At 44.8% G+C, this 17,178-nt stretch overlaps 1 protein-coding gene across 4 annotated transcripts in view; it reads right to left on the bottom strand.

Annotated features, from left to right (window-relative positions):
* Window positions 1–16,253: 16,253 nt before the first annotated feature.
* SLC35F5 (solute carrier family 35 member F5) overlaps window positions 16,254–17,178 on the bottom strand; it is a 32,020-nt gene continuing 31,095 nt past the window's right edge. For all 4 annotated transcript variants that reach the window (XM_080917719.1, XM_080917720.1, XM_080917721.1 and 1 more), the window contains one exon: window positions 16,254–17,073. The gene's annotated coding sequence lies outside the window, so the exon portion shown is untranslated. The remainder of the gene's footprint in view (window positions 17,074–17,178) is intronic.

Here is a 17,178-nt window from a genome sequence, read left to right as displayed (position 1 = left end):
CTTGTCTAAGGGACGAGGCTGGCACTGCATGAGAAGATGCGGCTGTCTGTGGAACAGGGAGGAGCAGACTTTATCAAGGCTGAAAGTGCTGCATTCTTTGAGAATTTTAAGGCTGGGATACACAGGCTTGCTTCCCACGTGAGTCTCTATGCTTGTTAGGCAAGCACTGTACCCACTGAGCTATCTCCTCGGCTCTCCCAAACAAATTTTGTTTTCTAATTTGAGTACTTGTGTGCATGTGTGCATTGTGTGTGTGTGTGTGTGTGTGTGTGTATGAGTGTGTGCATCTGCAAATACAGTTGTGTGAATGTGGAAGGGGTCAGAGGACAACTCTTAGGAGAGGCTTCTTTGTTCTTTAACTCTGTTCTTACGTGACTTCCAGGGAATGAACTCAACACATCAAGATTGTGTAGCAACTTTCACCCACAAAACTACATCATATGTCCCTGGATGTTTTTCTTTTTAATTTACCTAGTGTTTTAGTTTGTTCTGTGTGCATGTACACCTGCCACGGTGCAGAGGTGGTTGTCAGAGGAGTGTGTCTAGGCATCAATCTCAGGTTGACAGACTTAGTGGCTGCATGACAGCTTTTCCTGCTTGAGCCAACTCAGTGGCCCCCAAACAATTTGTTGCTGTGGAGACAGAGTCTATGAGGCCTTGGCTGGCCTGGAACTCACTATATAGACCAGACTGTCCTTGACCTCACAGATCCACCTCCCCCCTCTTTCCCTCCCTCCCTCCCTCCCTCCTCCCCCCCCCCCTTTCTCTGTCATGGTGGAGTTAAACGTATGTACCAACATGCCCAGACCCCAAATGGATTTTTTTTTCTGGAGAACTAAGAGAAAAAAAGCATTCTGTCAGAGAGGCTGCTAAAACTGTAACAGTGTCCCTAAGGGCTAGTGGGGAAACGTCAAGGCAGGCTGCTTTAGAACCAGTTAAAGACAAGGGCACACTTTCTAAATGAGCCAAGAGTCAATCGCCGGTGACAAAGGTCTCATCTGTATCTCAGTCCCCCCGAGCTAGGAGACAGAATTGAGGTTGCACATGAAAGGTATTCCTTTCAAAGGCTCCTGTGCCCCATCACCTACGGATGGTAATACAAAGTGTGCGGTGACAGGAGCCTCACTGGGGGAACAGCAGCCACACCTTCCCTCAGACTTGTCTTCCTCCACTGAGAGGGCTTCTAGAGCATTTCTCCATTGAGACTCTAGTTGTCCAAACCTTCCATGCGATGTTTGCTCATTCCTGGGTGAATGAGGCAAGGGTCATTAGTTCAGCTTCCTGGGGACAAGTTTGCGGCTTTGATCGGTGGCCATAGATCACAGCTCTGCTGTGACTATTTCATGCATTAGTTGCCATGAGGATCCAGGTAATGAAGTGTGTCAGTATTCATGTAATAACCAGGGAAGGCTGTTCTCTTGTCTTCCTCTCTGCCTTTTCCCTCTCTAGGAAGCCCTTTCTCTCTCTCTCCCTCTCTCTCTCTCTCTCTCTCTGTGTGTGTGTGTGTGTGTTTGTGAGAGAGAGAGAGAGAGGGAGAGAGAGAGAGATTATGTGTCTGTGTGTGAAGGGGGTCTCTGTGTGTGTGTTGAGAGAGACAGTGTGTGTGTGTGTGTGTGTGTGTGTGTGTGTGTGTGTGTGTGTGTGTGTGTGTGTTTCTAAATTCTACATGGACGCTGATGGGTAGAAACTGACCTGAAGAGCCATCTAGCAACCAGCATATTCCATGGTGCCTGCCGGAAGGCTTTGGCTGTGGAGTGAGTTTCCTTTCCAAGGCAATGCTGTATGGAATAGCAAGTCCTGGCCTTGTGTCCTCACAACCATGGACTGTGGTCTGGAATTGCAAGATGAAAGAGTCCTGTTCCTCCCCTGAGTCAGGGGGTCACTCACGGCAACATAGTGGAACCACACCGGAGTCTTGCTCTCTCTGCCTTCTTAGATTCTGCCATTCTCTCCCCTGTCCACAAGTCAGACTGAACTAGCCGCTAAATAGTTCTTGCCACTTAGCTTTCCAGGAACTCTCTTTCAAGTGCAGACCAAAGGCTGGTCCACCATTCACCTTCTCAAGTAACTGCCTAAGCCAATATCACTAAACCATCCTAGGGTATTAAGCATCAGGCCAGCCCGATGCCCAGTGATGATATTCAAGCTAGCCTCTCCTCGGTTGTTTGCTCTGCCTTGACTTCCCTTGCTCACAGAACCCTCTACTTCCGACCTGTTCATCTCTCCCATCCTGGTGACCCCCTGAGCCCTGTGATGTGCTGTGTTCCCTCCTCCTTTTGAAGGACTTAGCTTCTCATCATCCAATCACCTCTCTGAATTAAATCCTGCATTATGGGAAGGCAGTGCCCAGAATATGCAAGAATTGCCACAACTCAACAACTAAAGGTAACTAAATTTAGGGATGATCAAAGAACTTCAGCCAGTATTTCTAGAAATACACAGAAATGGCCTATGTACTCTGGGCGGGGGAGGAGTACTTAGCATCCAGGGTCATTAGAGAAATGAAAACTCAGACCTCAGGGTTCTGTGACAGTCTGATGGCTCATCATCCCTGAACTTTATGTCTAAAGTGATTCCCTTTAGTGGGGATGGCACAAGAACAGCCTCGGGCTCAGGAACCTGGCTGGTCACGTTGCATCTTAAGACAGAAGGTAAGGTCTAGGCTGTAAAACTCAAGTAACTCGTTTCCTCCAGTAAGGTTCCAGCACCTGAAGGTTCTAGAGCCTTTCAGAGCAGTGTCGCTAGCTGGAGACAAGTGTTCAAATGCTGAGTGTATGGGGGACATGTCACATTCAGATATAGTCACTGTTGTGTTAGCTGGGGTTCTAGAGAAACAGAACCGGCGGGGTCTGTTTGCTTGTTTCCGTGACCGCTTGCTTACTATGAGCTGCCAAAGATGAAGGGCAAGTTCTATGAGAAACTGTGAGAAAACTGTGAGCAAGCTGGAGATTCAGGAGCGAGGTTCAGAACAGTGTGAGCCCCTGACAGTGGGAGAGCTGATGGTGTGAGAACCTAATTCCCTCTCGGAATGGCAAATGTTGAAAAGATTAGGAATACAGATGTTTTTAGGGATGTTGAGAAATAAGGCTATCATGCATTATTACTGGTACAAAGGTGAAGGCGCACACTCCTGGAAATCACCTGAGCAGCATACAGTCATGTGCAGAGGCCGGCAGGCAAGATGGCTCAGTGGGTAAAAACACTTGTTGCCAAGCCTGTGGAGCCTACATGGTAAAGAACTGACTAAAAATTTACTTCTGACCTCCACCTGAGTGCGCATGCTCACACACACACACACACACACACACACACACACACACATGCACAGACACACAAACCAGGCTGGAGATGAGCCGTGGATCAGCAGTTAAGAACAGTTGCTGCTGGTGTAGAGGACCTGGGTTCCGTTCCCAGCACCCACTTTGGGCTTCTCACAACGGCCTCCTACTCAAGCTCCAGCATATTTGATACCCTCTTCTGACTTTCACAGGCAGATACACATACATAAGCATTTTTATCTTAAAAAATTATTAAGTAAAAATGCATTTAAAAAAATACAACAGGAAGGATCCCAGGGTCACACGGAAGTCCTCCTTCCTGCAGTCCACACTATGTTCTTTCCTCTCCCTGGTTTTTTTCCTCACTTTCCTAATCTCTACTATATGCCTCAAGGGAAGTCAATAAACGGGCAATAATTCCCTTAAACTCTGTGAAATTAATTTCTTTTTGACTATCGGAATTGGCACTTCAGAAAAAAACCTAGATGCCTTAATAATTAAAAAGAAACCTTAAAAGTTCCTCCTCTGAAGGTTCATGGCTATAAAAGTAATAAATGAAGCGCTCAAAATGCTGTGCTGTGGGTCGGGTTAATAATCCCATCCTGCAGAATCCTGCAGTTTAGTCAACCATCAGCATCCGTGCTGCCATAGCGCCCCCTGCTGGCCAAAGACAAACAAGTTTAAGTGGGACTGTCAAACCCCGTTAAGGGGCTAGCCTCAAGCTCTAGGTGTCCCCTCTCCAGCTTTGACTCCTGCTTACCCGGGAGGGGAAAATACTGCATTACTCTTCGTTTTCTCTGCTTAATTTATCTATTCTTTTACAATTTCATTCGTCTTAGTGTTCCGTAGTCGTATGATTCCCCCATTTCCACAGGCTCTTTCTTTAAGATGTGTGTGTGCGCGGGTGTGCGTGCAGCAAGTGCTCTTAGCTGTAAGCCATCTCTGCAGTCCACCCCTCCCCCGACTCCCGTGTTCCTTTTGTTGCTGTCGTGCCCCATTGCATTTAATTAGAGTCGACTGTGTGAGCATGGGTGGAAAGCTATTTCCTTGAGCAAGACCATCCTGTGACATTCTTAATCTCAGCTGCTGGTGTTTGCGCCCTGCTGCTTGGCTGTTTGTACCCAAATTCTCCAGAAACCCACTCTGTTCCCTCTAACTCTGTGCCCACCTGTGGCCCGGCTGCTGCTCCTACAGCTCACTGCCCTCAGTTTCTGCACTCGTGAGTGACAGGCCACTACCCCATCTCAGCCACCTTGGTTAATCCCCACTGATTCTACAATTCCAGATTTCTTAAACTAAGATCTGTGGACGAGACCGTCTAAACACCATCCATGTGGTTCTCTGTTCAAACTGCAGATTCCTGGAGACTGTGAATAGGATCTTCTGAAGGGGTGGAGCCAACAATTAAAACAAGTATCCCTCTCCCCTGCCCCATCTCTCTGTTTCTGTCTCTCAGTCAGTCTCTCTCACACCCTCTCTCCTGTGCTCTGTGTGTGTCTATCAGTCTGTCTGTCTGTCTGCGTCTCTGTCTGTCTGTCTCTCCCTCCCTGTGTGTGTGTCTGTCTGTCTCTGTCTCCCTCTCTCTCTCTCTGTCTCTCTCTCACACACACAGATACACACACACCTTATTTTTTAGTCTGTTTTGTTGTTGTTGTTGTTGTTGTTGTGTGTTTTGTTTTCAGTTTCACCAGACCCTATGATTTTCTGTAGTAATTTTCTATGGCTTGTAACCCTGTGAATAATTAGTGCAAAAGACTCATTTTTTATTTCAAGGCTTTGGATAAATTATTCAAAATAGGTGGCATCCCTTTCCTTCCTGACAATTGGCTATGTCCCCTGCCCCACTGAGAACAGTTATGGCCATGTCTGGCTTTGTCCACTGAGTTGTTGGCACCAGTGATGTAGGCTACCTCCAGGAAGGCACTGTCACACTTGTCCCATACTATCCTTTCACCAGTATGGATGGCATCTGATACACAGGTGCTTTTTCAGATTGCACAGGACAGACACCAGGGAACAGAGCTGCTGGATGAGCAGAAGAAAAGACAGTATACAGGGTAAAATTGAAAAATAAACATACTACATCTAAGTCTGCCTAGGCAGACTGTACAAACACAGTCTACAGCCCCAGCTATTGCTTTCTACATCAGTTGTTTTTGTGTTGCTGTGAGAAAATGCCAGACCAACAAAAAGGTTATTTTAGATCCTAGTTTGAGGGTACAGTCCATCATGGCAGAGAAGGCATGGCGGGGAAGGCATGGTGGCAGGGAAGGCATGGCAGGGAAGGCATGGTGGTGGAACTGTGAGGCAGCTGGTCACAGGGCATCCACAGTCAGGAAGCAGAGAGATGGATAGGGGTGCTCAGCTCACGTTCTCCTTTTATTCAGTTCATGGTTCTGCTCAGGTCTGGGGTGGGTCTTCCCACCTCAGTGCATACAACCTAAATCATCCCTCACGGGCTTACCCGAAGGACTGTCTCTTTGGTGGTTCCAAATCCTTTCAAGTTGACAATCAGCTTTAACCACCACAGCTGCTAACACATTATTATTCTAGTTCCAAAATCCCTTTCCCCCAGGATCTCACAGACCTGCCCAGTGTGACAAACCTGAACCTCTTCTCCCCTGAACCTCTCAAAACCTGCCCTTCACCTTCAACAGCTACCCCAATGTCACCTTCTGGGTTGTGACCCCTTCAGAAGGGTAGCCTAAGACCATAAGAAAACACTGATTTATACCAGTAGCAAAATTAGTTATGAAGTAGCAATGGCTATAATTGTAGGATCACTCCAGCATGAGGGACTGTGTTACAAAGTCACAGCTTTAGGAAGACTGGGAACCATTGCTCTTCATGGCCGAGAATGCCCCCCTTTGTGAATCGTCTTCAAAGTCAACTGCTGCAAGTCATTCACTGTTGTCCTTCTCATATGCTTTTGTCCAACACGCTTCTCTCCAAGAGCATCCATTCCTTGACACTGAAGCATGTGCCGTTCACTGATGTACTCCCAGAAGCTTCTCAAATCCTTTCCCCCCCTACACAAATGTGTTCAACCTTTCTCAACAGGAGAGCTGTTACTTAGTATACATATAATGTTTGTACAGGTAGATTTCAGGGAGCATTTAGCACAGTCATTGAGCAAGCGGAATTGCGAGGTCGGTGGTGTTATTTGTAATAGAAAAGATGCATAGTGAGTCAGATGTAACTCAAGGATTCCATCTACCTTTCTGTCTATTTCTCCCTGGGTGTCTCTCTCCCTTCCTTTCCCCAGTTACACATGATAGGTTATCTGCCAAAAACAATAATAATAAAAAAATAACCTTTTTTCCCTTCACATCTCTTGCTCTCCCTTAATTATCCCAAGTCTTCTTTAAAATTTAATTTTAAGATTAATTATGTGAGGCTCTGTATGTGTGTGGACATGCGTGTCACAGCACACTTCTGGCAGTCAGAGGACGGCACTGGGAGTCTGTTTTCCTCTGTGTGGGTTCTTGGAGCTCAAAACGAAGGCATCAAGTTTGGTGGCTTTACCCACTGAGCAATCTCATCTCCTCATCGATCCAGATTCCCCGGGAACCAATGGGAAACCCAGAGCAGAGACTCATCCCCTGTGCTCCAGGATTCCCAATGACCTCTTTCATGGCTCCCTGTTTTCTTAAATAAACCAGCCTTTTATTTTAAGGGCAATGGGTCAATGGTTTTTCCATTTCTGATCGAATTATCTAACCTATGTTTTCACATTTAGGAAAAGGCACATCCCCACTTCAGACTCAATTAATTGTAATTCCAATTTCAAAACAAATTCACCCAGAATCCCGGCAACAAAGGGAGCCTCGTTCTCAATGACCACTAGCTGAGACATTTTAAACCTCACTGCTGCTTCTAACAACCCGATGCCCTTTCGACATTTCCGCCTTAATTGCGAAGCTGCTTCAGCTTTTTCTGACTCTTTGAAAAGGACCGGGGCCGTTACTTTCGGACTGCGCATCAGTATTATGCTACATGGTATTTTACTGCAAGCTAAAGATGCTTTGTACATATTAGGGGCAGAAAGTTGCTTGCAGAGCGCTCCGAGCCTGCTGCGAGAGCTATAGAAATGGATTGTCTCTTCAAAGTCCTCATTATCTCAGAAGGGGAAACATTTCTACTGTCAAAACCTCAGATGACGCACACAACAGAAAGACATCCAGCTTTTTGTCAATCACCAAGTCAGCGTTTTTTCCTAAGCCGTGTTCTCCGGGATGGAAATATCTCTGTACAAGAAAGAAAAAGAACAAGAACTTGCCGATCAAATACATTTAAAGACAATTAAATTGGACCGTGTCTTAGCTTCTCTTCCTTTGTTGTGATATGATATCCTGACAAAAGCAAATTAAGGAAAGAGGGATTTATTCCGGTTTCCAGTTTCACAGGATACAGGTCATCATCTTGGCAAAGAAGACGCGGGAAGAAGCAGGAAGGCTTTTTTGGCAGGAGCAGAGGGCTGGCTGATCCCATTGCATACACAGTCAGGAAATAGAGAAGAAGGCAAAGTGGGAGGAGACTATAACGCCTCCAGCCCCGCCTCCCCAGTGACCCACTTCCTCCAGTGAGGATCTACCTCCTAAGGGTTTCACAACTTTCCCAAGCAGTAAGACAATTAAGCATCAAATAAACAAACACAAGAGCCAACAACTCCTATTTAAAGCACATCAGATCGTGCCCAGTTTAAAACGTCCTCATCTTTGAAACCCTCCTCCATACACGGGGCTTTAACCATTCCATGGAATGCAGGAATGAAGAAGCTTAATCATCTAGCTTAATCATGGAATCAGCTTTTGTTATGTTTTGCTCTGTAATTCTCATGAAGTCAACCTAGGGGACACTAGTAATGAGTAGTATGCACATAGATACATGATAGCATATATGTGTATATGCACATTCATAATACATATTGTACATGCTTGGTCCAGGGAATGGCTGTTAGGAGGTGTGGCCTTGTTAAGTAAGTGTGTCACTGTGGCCATGGCCTTAAGACCTTCACCCTAGCTTCCTGGAAGGCAGTCTTCTGCTAGCAGCCTTCAGATGAAGATGTAGAACTCTCAGCTCCTTCTGCACCATGTCTGCCTGGATGCTGCCATGTTCCTGCCTTGATGATAATGGACTGAACCTCTGAACCTGTAAGCCAGCCCCAATTAAATGTTGTCCTTATAAGAGTTGCCTTGGTCATGGTGTCTGTTCATGGCAGTAAAACCCTAACTTAGACACATATAAACACGTATATGCACATACACACATATACATGTGCACGAATATGTATAACTTGTCCTCTTTGTTCTGAGATGTGACATGGCTGGGTATGGCCTATTGTTAACCACTACTTTAACAAAAACATAGTATAACTTATTTTGTGTACAGTACAACAACTTGCCTTTTAAGATTTTTTTTTTTTTTGTCTTTATGTTTCATACATTAAGGAAAGTCATCACAAAAATTACCAGGATGAGAGACTGGAAAGATGGTCAAGAGTTAAGAGCTTGCTGCTCAATCACTAGGTCCAGCATTCAGTTCCCATTCCCCACTGTTGGGAATGGGAGCTTGGAACTCTCTGTAACTCTGCTTCTGGGGAAAGTGATACCCTCTTCTGGAGACAGATAGCGTGAACAGACATGCACACATGCACATAAACATAACAGACAAGGGATTTGATCTGAATGTATAACATCACACAAGGACTGGCTAATCTCTAATGTTAAATCATACACATCTGAGCACTTACTTTAGATTGTGCTCGGTAAACCACTACCCTGTATTATATGCTGGCATTTATTTAACCTATTTTTGTTGTTACCAAATATTTCAACTATGCTAACAAAATAAATTAACATTCTGATGGCCTATGTGCATTTGGTATCACCTCTTTGCTCAGGTTTTAAACAGAAGACATTTAAAACACTCTCTCTCTCTCTCTCTCTCTCTCTCTCTCTCTCTCTCTCTCTCGTGTGTGTGTGTGTGTGTGTGTGTGTGTGTGTGTGCAAGCTCACACACACACATGCACTTGTGTCTGAGGAGGACTACAGCTGTGCATGCACACAGAGTCCAGCAAGGGACAACATATGGTTTCTCCTATCACTCAGCCTCTCTCCTTCTTGAACCTGGGGCTTGCATCTTGGCTAGGCTGGACAGCACCAAGCCTTATTCCTTAAAGCTGGGGCAACAGGAATTTTCCATACTCACAGTTGATTTTGAGGGTTCTGGGATCTTAACTCTTGTCCTCATGATTTACAAGCCAAGTACTCAGCACAAAGGCATGTGTGAGCTTGTATTCACATACACAAACAGAACATAAATGAAAGGGGGGGAAGAAGGGATGGAGGGAGGAAGGGGAGAGAGGGGAGAGAGAGAGAGAGAGAGAGAGAGAGAGAGAGAGAGAGAGAGAGGGGTCATGGAAGTGTGGCCCTGTTGGCATAGCTGAGTCACTGTGGGTATGGGCTTTAAGACTCATTCTGGCTGCCTGGAAGTCAGTATTATGCTAGCAGCCTTCAGATGAAGATGCAGAACTCTCAGCTTCTCCTGCACCATGCCTGCCTGGATGCTGCCATGCCCCCTCCTTGATGATAATGGACTGAACTTCTGAACCTATAAGCCAGCCCCAATTAAATGTTGTCCTATAAGAGTTGCCGTGGTTATGATGTCTGTTCACAGCAGTAAAGCTCTAAGACAGAAGGTAATTAAGGTCCCCTTAATTCTGTAAAGGGAATTTTGAGTATACCAAGGCAACTATGAATACAAATAAAGATGTAAGCTCGAACTTAAAATTCTATAAATCTATCAATTGACCCAGTCACCCACGCTACATCACTATTAAAAACCCACCATACAATATTATATAATATTTTATGGTATAAGTTAACTCCACAAATATCAAATAATATTCATGTCTTATCTCTTCAAATTCTTCCAGAAATATTACCCACTAACAAAGCCTATTCTGAAAGAAATGCAGCAAGAAATAGCAGCAGCTAATAATGCTTAGGCTGGTGATGACTTTAATTCATTTGTTAATAAGATTACAGAGAGCATTGTTTCGTGATTAGCTCCTGTGTCCTTTTCGGACATTCATTTGTTCAGCAGGCATGCGGAGGATGGCTGCCATAGACATGATGAGAAAAGTGGCTTCTAGAATGTTACAACCCTATGTTGGCCCTGCATGATTGATATCAAAGTGGACATTAGCATTCTTCCTGAGACAGGGCCGGATACCTCTGAGAACATTTGCACTTAACCTTGTGAGCTCACTTCTACTGAGACAATGAGTTCCATCCATCAGCTGCCAGGCAAAAGCCAGTTTAATGTGAAGAATTAATTATGCCAGGCTGACAGAAGCCAGTATCTCAATAAAAACTTTAAAATTTACTTAAAGAAGAAACTGTGATGCACAGCACATACCAAATGAACCTCCAAGCTCCTGACCCCCACCCTCTCCTGACGCTGCCTCGTTTCCATTTGGTTACCCATGAAATTCCAACTATCACTACCCATGAAATTTTCCGGACAAAACCCACTTTCTGGGGCAGAGAAAATGGTTCAACCTATGAAGTGTCATAGAAGCATGAGAACAAAGCTCAGATCCTCTCCAATCACAGGAGGCCGGGCAGAGTGGTTTATGTCTGCCAGCTTGGTGCTAGGGAGACAGAGACTGGAAGAACCCTGGGGCAAGACAGCTTAGCCAGATGAAACCTGCGATCTACAGGTTCAGTGAGAGACTTTGTCTCAAAAAAACATGGTGGAGGCTAGGATGGTTCAGCCTATAGAGACACTTGATGCCAAGGGGGACACCTTGAGTGTAATTTCTGGAATCTGTAGTAGGTACGCAGGTGTCCTCTGACCTCCACAAGTACTATGGCACACACACACACACACACACAGAGAGAGAGAGAGAGAGAGAGAGGGAGGGAGGGAGGGAGGGAGGGAGGGAGGGAGGGAGATAAGTGAACAAATAAAATTTTCAAAAACAAAGGCAGAGAGTGCTATCAACTGTGAATTCTGGCTTCCATCTGCACACGTGTGCAGTTACACAAATGTGTACACACTTATGCATGTATCGAAAAGGAGAAGACTGAAAACAGTTGGGACATTCTTACATGTGTTGAGCTTCAGAAAATTAACTACAGGATGCTGTTGGGGGTGAGGCCATTAGCTGCTCCTTGAAGGGGTCTTGCCCCCATCATTAATTTAAAACATTTGTCTTTACATTTATTTATCTGTGTGTACCACGGTGGACCCGTGGAGGTAAGAAGACAACTTGTGAGAGTCAGTTCTCTTCCTTCATTGACCTGGCAACAAATAGCTTTACCTACCAAGCCATCATGCTGGTCTCTGCTTACCACTTCTCAAGGTCTACAGTGCAACCTCTAAAATCACAGGACCAGCCTGCCTCCCTCCCTCGTTCTCTCGTTCCCTCCCTTACTCATTTACTGTGATGACATCTCACTTGTCAGCTTGACACACTTGGGAAGAGGGACCCTCAACTAAAGAAGTACCTCCATCAAGCTGGCCTGTGGTACATATTCTTTATTGCTAATTGAAGTTGGAGGGCCCAGTCCACTGTGAAAAAACATCTTTTATTCTTCCTGATATAACTGACATCTTGGAGGCTTACAGATTAATAAGCCTACCCTTTCTAGTTCTTTCTAAACTCTGGCTGGCTGATTCAACTCAAGCTGTTGTGGCTCAACCTTGTCTCTAAGCTGACTTATTCAATCTGGCTTCTCTCTGCTTCTCAATAAATTTCTCTGCTTGGCCTCAAAGTAACTCTGGCAATTTGCTCTAATCTTCTGGCTCCTTCTTATTCTCTGGTGCCAACTACCTCTGATGACTTGCACTGAACTGCATGAACCCATAAATGAATGCACCTCCATTGTACTGCACTCCCTGTACTGACTCCCAACTGACTTCTCTCCCTGTGTTTCTCTTAAACAGTTCCTCTTGTCTGTGCTTTCTCCTGAGAATAGGCAAATCCTATCTCTGGATCATTCTGTCAAATCTTTTTTATGATTTGCCACTTGGTCTGCCCCTCAGTTAGACATCAGTTTCCAACATGGCTGCTTCCATCTGCCAACTAACCTTACCTACGTTGTTTGGGATTAGAAGTGTGTACTAAGGGTATGTGTGTATTCCAGCTGAACCACACAGATTTATAAGAATGTGATCCCTTGTCAGAGCAGCCAGGTTACTGGATTAAAATTCCTGTACATCACTGTGAGTGTTAAAGTTCTTATTCAATGGACCTATCCTGTGTGAATATGGGAGCAAGCCAGTGAGCAGCACTCCTCTATGAATTCTGCTTCAGTTCCTGCCTCCAGGTTCCTGCCTTGAGTTCCATCTCTTACTTCCCTCCATGATGGACTGGTCCCTATAAACAGAAATAAACTTCATTCCCTCCCCCATGAGTTGCTTCTGGTAAGAATGTTTTATCACAGCCACATAATAGTAATCTAGGATATTTTTATACTTATTATACCAGCTCCCAACTCCAGGTTCCAATGATCCTACTTTTGCCTCCCTAGTAGGTGACATAGATTGTGGTACCCAACTTCTAGCACTTTACTTTTTGAGACAAGCCCTAAGATACAAATCACAGAGTCCAAGCACACACCTGAAACCTTCCAGCACTTTGGAAGTTGAGGCAGGAGAATTAGGAGTTCCAAGGACAGAATTAACTAGATAGTGAGTCTGTGGCTAGCCTGGGAATAAAACCATCTCAAAACAACAAAAAGAGCAAGAAGAATGGGAGAAGGAGGAGAAGGAAGAGGAGGCAAAAGAAGAGGAATAAGGAGGCAATGAGGAAGCAGGGGGTGGGGCACTAGAGGAGGAGGCCACAGCATAGACATCTTTAGTTGGCGAGATAACAGCTCAGTGTATAAGAGCACTTACTGTTCCCACAGAGAACCCAAGTTCATTTCTCATCAGTCACATTGAGTGGCTCACAACCACCTATAACTCCAGCTCCAAGGGGATCAACACTCTTTTGGACCAAAAGCACTGCACTTGTGTGCATATATCTACACACAGATGTACACATATCCACATAAGAAAAATGGGCTGCTTCCATTTGGAACGGAAAGTAGGAAAGAGTAGGACCTTCAGACATCCTGGCCTCTGTTGAGACCATTACGTATTAGTCCAGAGGTCATGGGCCATCAGGGTTAGAGCCATAAACCCTTCTTGTCAACTACTAGGTTGGCCATAACAGAACTAGACTCCAGAAAGGTATGAGTTCTGTCACATACATTATTGGCCTGGCATTACAGAGAACCTAGAACCTAGAGATGGCCTGTCAAAATGTGGAGTCTTTATAGAAGCCCAGGGTAGTAGATAGCTGTCCATCAATGCAGGAGCTAGCAGAAGCGGCTGCTGGGTGACACTGGTGGGCTGAAGCTGACCCAGGGAGGCTGCTACGGCCACTGTCTAATGATAGACCTCAGCAAGATGTATTTTGAAACGTTCATCATGGGTAATATACCTCCCACCTGAAGATGTGAAGATCCTACTGCTGAACACTCCACGTGCTTTGGAAGAAACCCTGCTGGAACTAAGCTGAAAGCTCCCTTCCTGCTGGCTAACTCTCATAGGACTGGATGCACTATGCAAGCAATGGGGAGAAAAGTCATAGCAGGCTCACTCAACTGTGAACCCTATGTGCTACAAACAGACCTGCCCCCACCAGAGTAATAATGGCATAGCCATGAAGGGGGAGACCAACTACTCTGGTTGCATTGGAGGCTATCTCCACGGAGGGAATTCACTTGTTACTGTAAAGCTATTCAGTAGCCTTTGGATGGGGACCTAAGCCCTACTGAGAAGATCCTGCTCTTGTCCTAGATTGGTTAGGGGCTCCTAGGGCCGTGCTCCACCAGAGGAGATAGTAGCAGTGGAGGGCAGCTAGGGAAAAGGCAGTCATTGTCACTAGTGACGTAGCCATGGAGAAGTTACTTGTGGATCAGTGGACAGCCTCACAACGGCTCACGAAGCAAAAGGAAGAACAAGCATGTAAAACCTCACAACGAGACAGGGACTTGGTGGAAGGATGATGGGGGCAGGAGGAAAATGAGAGGGAGAAGACAAGAATGCTAGATTATACACATGTATAAAATGACCCAGAATAAATCCATTTAAAATGATAAATCACCCCCTCAAAAAGGGGAAGTTGGCAGGTAAGGGAATAAAGGGGTAGTGATTTATCCCAGTATTTACCAGTGCAATGGTGCTTCCTTCCAGGGACATGCCAGAGCCACTACTCGGTAGCTGAGGCTTAGTCATCAGTCTCTAAATCCCAAGTGGCAATGGTCATCTATGAGACATGAGCCCACCCACTCTGCCCACTATATTTAGTCATCTGACACTTGAGGTTTATTCCCATGGTCTCAATTATTTCACTCTGGAAATAGCTGAAGATCTTTGTAAATTGTGATAGCAAAACACCAGGAAACTATGGGAATAGATAATAACCAGTCAGAACTAGTCTCTGAGTAACTGACAGGCTTCTTCACATAAGTTCTAAAAATTCTTCAGAAACCCATATCATGTGTGTGTGTGCGTGTGTATTTGCATGTATTCATGTCTGCCGTGTGTAAACGAGAGCAATGTGTACAGGTGAGAGTTCACTATCAACTGCCATTCCTCAGGCACTGAATATCTTGGGTCTTTAATTTTTTTGTATGTTCATGTGCCCAGACCCACACAAGCCAGAGTATGTGTGCTGATCAGAGAACACGCCTCAGAGGTTGCTTCTTATCCCCCATCTTGTAATGTTATCCCCCAACTGTAATGCTGCACTGGATACTTCAGACTAGCAGCTTCCTGGCAATTTTTCCTGCTTCACCTGCCACCTCCCCACAGGAGTGCTAGGATTAGAGGTGGATCTGCATGCCACCATCACACTGTTTTCTACAGGTTCTTGGGAAGAAAGTCTGATCCTCAGGCTTGTGCTGTAATCAGAGTCATCTCCCTGGCACGAAAAGGTGTTTTGTTGAGTCAGGGCCAGCAAGCTCCGGGGGTCCTCCTGTCTCCATCACCGCCACACGCAGGGTTATTTTTATATCTGTTCTGGAAATGCACTCAAACCCGCATGCTTAGCAAGGCAAGTACTTTGCTGACTGAGACATCTCCTCCCCAGCCTCTACTTCCTCTGTATGGCTTTTACCCTGCCGACCAGCATTAGTTTTAGCTAAGAATCTCTGGTGGCCCCAAGTGAGAAACACAGCTGTCTGATACTCTGTATCAGAACTAAGCAAAAAGACAGCTAGATTTTTAGATTCAGGGTAACACCAGAGCAATTTTAAGAATGTGCACAGGACAAAATGGAACTCAGTAAGGAGAATTTCTTTTTAAATAAGATGCATTAAGAGACTCAGAGAATGATTCTTAGTTAACTTGAAACAGGCATGGATTCTGACTGAGCGAGAGGCAGAGAAGCCTCACACAAGGGCTCACCTGCAGGAGCCATCCCAGAGGCACACACGCTGCCAGTATGGCGAAGCCCTCCATTTAGGAGTCAGTTAGGAACATCTCATAATGTTTTGATACGTATCTCATTCTCCAAGGCTGGCCTTAGATTCCCCAGGTAGCATGCATGGTGTCACTCCTGGTCCCCTGCCTCTGCCCCGAGGGCTGTGCAGGCAGGCACCACTTCACATGGTTTCTGAAGGCTGAGAATGGAGCTCAGGGCTTCAGTTGTGCCAGGCAAGCATTCCACCAACTAAGATGAATTCCCAGCCTCATGATTTAATGATAGAGAGAGAAAGAAAGAAAGAAAGAAAGAAAGAAAGAAAGAAAGAAAGAAAGAAAGAAAGAAAGAAAGAAAGAAAGAAAAGAAAGAAAGGGAAACCTAAAAAATTTAAAAATCAAATGTCATCTTTTAAACAGAGTTTTTAACTTGCCTTTCTTTTTTATTTTAACCATTTAAATTTACTTAAGAAAAGTAAGATTATTTAAGGAAGCAGCACCCAGTTTTAAAGTAATTTAGCACATTTATATGTGAAAAATACAAAATTACTTGATACATCTTTAATACACAAATACATATACAAACATTTTATTCTAATAATATTCTTTATCACTTCAATTTAAACCATTCCATTATGAAAATTTCTTAATTGAAGAGAGAATATTCCTTTAAAACTCTAAATGAAACAGAGCTTTCTCAACTACTTTATAACCACACAGCCTTTAGAAATACATGATTTTCCAGTTTGCAAGTCTTCCCTTTAAAACTGTCCCAGCTTGTCATGTTGTTTGAGATAGAAGGCACCAAACCAGGAGGAGCAGAGTGCAGCGTGCTCAGAGCGGTCTTCTCAGATGCCTGCCGTCCTCTAAAGTGCCACCAACCTTGCAGGAACACACTTGTCACACTAAGCACCACGTCTTTTGTGTGCTTACTTGCAATCTACCAAACTGAAAAGCAGAACCTGCACCCACCGCAGGATGCAGCCTGGAGCCCTGTCAGAAATGCCCGTCGCCCTTAGGTGACCTCTCGGGAACTGAGAAGCATGTTTAAGCAGAGGCTCCAGAGGACTTTCGTTCCTTGAATCGTTCCACAGATTTCGTGAACTGAACTGATATGTAAGGCAGGTTGATCCTTTAGAGCAACTGGACTACACACAACCTACAGAGGACGTCCTTCATTTTGAAAATGAAGCAGACATGTGGAAAATGTAGAGTTTCAAAGAACTGAAACAGAGCTCCTGTTCAGACAAGGTACTGAAACACTTCTACAAAGAACTTGCCAGACTGTCTCTTCACTGTAGAATGCTCCATTAAGCTAAAAAGAAAAGGACACAAAAAATGGTTATTCATCACTTATATTATCTTAATTTCTATATTGTAGAGTATGAGAAGTTGAAATACCCATTATACACAACACATG

Source organism: Micromys minutus, assembly GCF_963924665.1.
Source record: "Micromys minutus genome assembly, chromosome: 6".
Lineage (NCBI taxonomy): Eukaryota > Metazoa > Chordata > Mammalia > Rodentia > Muridae > Micromys > Micromys minutus.
The sequence above is the reverse complement of the archived record's forward strand: the minus strand, read 5'-3'. Positions and strand labels throughout refer to the sequence as shown.